This window comes from Trichechus manatus, unplaced genomic scaffold, assembly GCF_000243295.1.
Source record: "Trichechus manatus latirostris isolate Lorelei unplaced genomic scaffold, TriManLat1.0 scaffold00034, whole genome shotgun sequence".
Lineage (NCBI taxonomy): Eukaryota > Metazoa > Chordata > Mammalia > Sirenia > Trichechidae > Trichechus > Trichechus manatus.
In genome coordinates, this window is record NW_004443970.1 from 19,457,948 (window position 1) to 19,462,156 (window position 4,209).

At 39.6% G+C, this 4,209-nt stretch overlaps 1 pseudogene; it reads right to left on the minus strand.

Moving 5' to 3' along the window:
- Nucleotides 1-774: 774 nt before the first annotated feature.
- The window catches only part of LOC101351754 (40S ribosomal protein S20 pseudogene), a 135,825-nt pseudogene continuing 132,390 nt past the window's right edge, over nt 775-4,209 (minus strand).

Consider the following 4,209-nt stretch of genomic DNA (forward strand, 5'->3'; position numbering starts at 1 on the left):
AATGTAAAACCACCACCAGCACCCCGCCATCAACAAAATGATTTGCTTCTCACTTCTCAGTATTTAGAAGATTTGCAGCAAGATATTTCCAACTGCCTTTGAAAATATTTTATCAGAATTGCGTTTTTTTCAGCAAATAATATTTCCCAGTATGGCCAAGAATATATCATACAAATTAGTTATCATTGTCCCAGAAGTAAATGGAATGTCTTCTCTTTTTGATTTTTCCAAAAGAGGCTCAGCAACTCCATGAGATCATCACTCCTCCAGTCCTTTTTATCTGATTTCCACTCAACATTCATAGTATTTTTAGCTAAAATGTGTATTAGAATATGACTCTGGGAGGGACGTCAAGCAATATTTATTCCTGTCCAACAATCTTATATTCCCAAACTGTCTACTCCATGAATACAGGTATTGAGTCAATATAGTAAAGCAAAGAGCATTGGCTAAGTTGTAGAAATAAAATAGTATCTTTACGTATTTGTTTTCCCAATAGCTGTTTGCAAGCAGGGATTACATCCTATTCAGGTATCTATCCCCAACCCCTGAAGCACTGTTTAGCACACGTTAGGTGCTTAATAAATGAAGGTTGTTTTAGAACGAGAATATCTGTTAGACCACAGTCACTTAATGGTTGCTTAAACTTTGACAGAGCCTTTGACTTCTCTGAGCTTCAAGGTCCTACATACATAATTTAGAAGGAAAAAGAATGGTACCAACTGATACCATTTTTTTTTACCAACTGATAATGAATTTATTAAAATATTTGATTTAAGCGTCTGCAATGATGACTTCAACCAGAACCCCAGGCTCGATACTGATGGAAGTGATCTGCTTTACCACCTCAGAAGGACTGTGCAAGCTGATGAGTCGCTTGTGGATTCTCATCTGGACACGATCTCAGGTCTTAGAACCGTCGCCACAAGGAGCTTTCCTCATAGTGATTCTCAGAGTCTTGGTAGGCATCCTAACAGGTCCCTTCACTTTGAGGTTCTCCTTTGTACCTCTAATCAAGTCAGCACACACCTTCTCCAGGGAATTTACATTGCGCTGGTGAGAGTAATTCTAATCCGGTGAATGGCCACCTCTGGTTCCACAGGTGTCTTTCCAGTGTCCTTAAAAGACGTGGCTCCTGCGCGGCTTCCTGACGGACTTGTTCCTCCGCGAGAGCGAACAGCGGTGAGTCAGGAGCAGGGGCAGGCGGGCGAGGCACCCATCAGCGGCGACGAAGTCTTCCTCAAAGAGTTTACTTTATTTTTAAACAAAAGGATTTATTAAAAAAAAACAGTAAGGCACTACTACATCATGATACTGTCACACCGGGCTTTTAACACAAGACTTGCTCTATAATACTGGGGGAAGGGGCATAAAACGCAAATTGATTCTGAAGCATAGCAATTAAGAAATAAAACAATGAAAGCAAATTTCTTGTAATGAAAACTCAGAATTAAACTTCAGACCCCCAAGTGTCTGTCAGTTTGTTGTACTGTGGGGGCTTGCATGTTGCTGTGATGCTAGAAGCTATGCCATCAGTATTCAGATACAAGCAGGGTCACCCATGGTGGACAGGTTTCAGCTGAGCTTCCAGACTAAGACAGACTAGGAAGAAGGACCCAGCAGTCTACTTCTGGAAAGAATCTGCCAGTGAAAACCTTATGAATAGCAGCAGAATATTTGTCTGATATAGTGCCGGAAGATGAGCCCCCAGCTAGGAAGGCACTCTAAAGAGCTGCTTTCTCAAAGTAGAGTCAGCCTTAATGATGTGGATAGAGTCAAGCTTCCAGACCTTCATTTGCTGATGTGGCACGACTCAAAATGAGAAGACACACCTGCAGACATCCACTAATAATTGTAATGTGGAATGTATGAAGTATGAATCTAGGAAAATTGAAAATCGTCAAAAATGAAATGAATTGCATAAACATCAATATCCAGGCATTAGTGAGCTGAAATGGACTGGTATTGGCCATTTCGAACTGGACAATCACATGATCTACTATGCCAGGAATGACAGCTTGAAGACGAATGGCATTGCATTCATTGTCAAAAAAAAATTTCAAGATCTATCCTGAACTACAACGCTGTCACTGATAGGCTAATATCTGTACACTCACAAGGAAGACCAGTTAATACAACTATTTTTCAAATTTATGCACCAACCACTGAGGCTACAGATAAAGACATTGAAGATTTTTACCAACTTCTGCAGTCTGAAATTGATGGAACATGCCATCAGGATGCATTGATAATTACTGGTGTTTGGAATGCGAAAGTTGGAAACAAAGAAAGATCGGTAGTTGGAAAATATGGCCTTGGTGATAGAAACGATGCCAGAGATCACATTATAGAATTTCACAAGACCAACAACGTCACTGCAAATATCTTTTCTCATCAACATAAATGGCATCTATACACGTGGACTTATCCAGATGGAATACACAGGAATCAAAAATCAACTACGTCTGTGGAAAGAGATGATGGAAAATCTCAATAACATCAGTCAGAACAAGGCCAGGGGCCAAGGGCAGAACAGACTATCAATTGCTCATATGCAAGTTCAAGTTGAAACTGAAGACAATTAGAACAAGTCCACGAAAGCCAAAGTAAAACCTTGAGTATATCCCATCTCAAGAATAGATTTGATGCGTTTGAACACTAGTGACTGAAGACCAGATGAGTTGTGAAATGACATCAAGGACATCATACATGAAGAAAGCAAGAGGTCATTAAAAAGACAGGAAAGAAAGAAAAGACCAAAATAGATGTCAGAAGAGACTCCGAAACTTACTCTTGAACATCGAGTAATTAAAGTAAAAGGAAGAAATGATGAAGTAAAATAACTGAACGAAAATTTCAAAGGGCATTTTGACAAGACAAAGTAAAGTATTATAATGACATATGCAAAGATCTGGAGATAGAAAACCAAAAGGGAAGAACACACTCAGCGTTTCTCAAGCTGAAAGAACTGAAGGAAAAATTCAAGCCTTGAGTGAAGAATTCTGTGGGAAAAATATTAAATGATGCAGGAAGCATCAAAAGAAGATGGAAGGAATACACAGACTCATTATACCAAAAGGAATTGGTCAATGTTCAACCATTTCAAGAGGTAGCATATGATCAGGAACTGATGGTACTGAAGGAAGAAGTCCAAGCTGCATTGAAGGCATTGTTGAAAAACAAGGCTCCAGGAATTGACGGAATATCAGTTGAGATGTTTCAAAAAACGGATGCAGCATTGGAGGCGCTTACTCATCTATGCCAAGAAATTTGGAAGACAGCCACCTGGCCAACTGACTGGAAGAGATCCATATTTGTGCCTATTCCCAAGAAAGGTGATTCAACAGAATGTGGAAATTATCTAACAATATGATTAATATCACACTAAGTAAAATTTTGCTGAAGATCATTCAAAAGTGGCTGTAGCAGTATATCCACAGGGAACTGCCAGAAATTCAGGCTGGATTCAGAAGAGGATGTAGAACCAGGGATATCATTGCTGATGTCAGATGGGTCCTGACCGAAAGCAGAGAACACCAGAAAAATGTTTACCTGTATTTTATTGACTATGCAAAGGCATTTGACTGTGTGGATCATAACAAATTATGGATAACATTGGGAAGAATGGGAATTCCAGAACACTTAATTGTGCTCGTGAGGAACCTGTACATAGATCAAGAGGCAGTTGTTCAAACAGAACAAGTGATACTGTGTGGTTTAAAGTCAGGAAAAGTGTGCCTCAGGGTTGTATGCTTTCACCATACCCATTCAATCTGTATGCTGAGCAGATAATCCGAGAAGCTGGACTATACGAAGAAGAATGGGACGTTAGGATTGGAGGAGGACTCATTAACAACCTTCATTATGCAGATGCCACAACCTTGCTTGCTGAAAGTGAAGAAGACTTGAAGCACTTACTGATGAAGATCAAAGACCACAGCCTTCAGTATGGATTAACCTCAACATAAAGAAAACAAAAATCCCCACAACTGGACCAATAAACAATATCATGATAAATGGAGAAAATATTGAAGTTGTCAAGGGTTTCATTTTACTTGGATCCACAATCAACACCTATGGAAGCAGCAGTCAGGAAATCAAAAGACACATTGCACTGGGCAAATCTGCTGCAAAAGATCTCTTTAAAGTGTTGAAAAGCAAAGATGTCACCATGAAGACTAAGTTGCGTCTGACCCAAGCCATTGTATT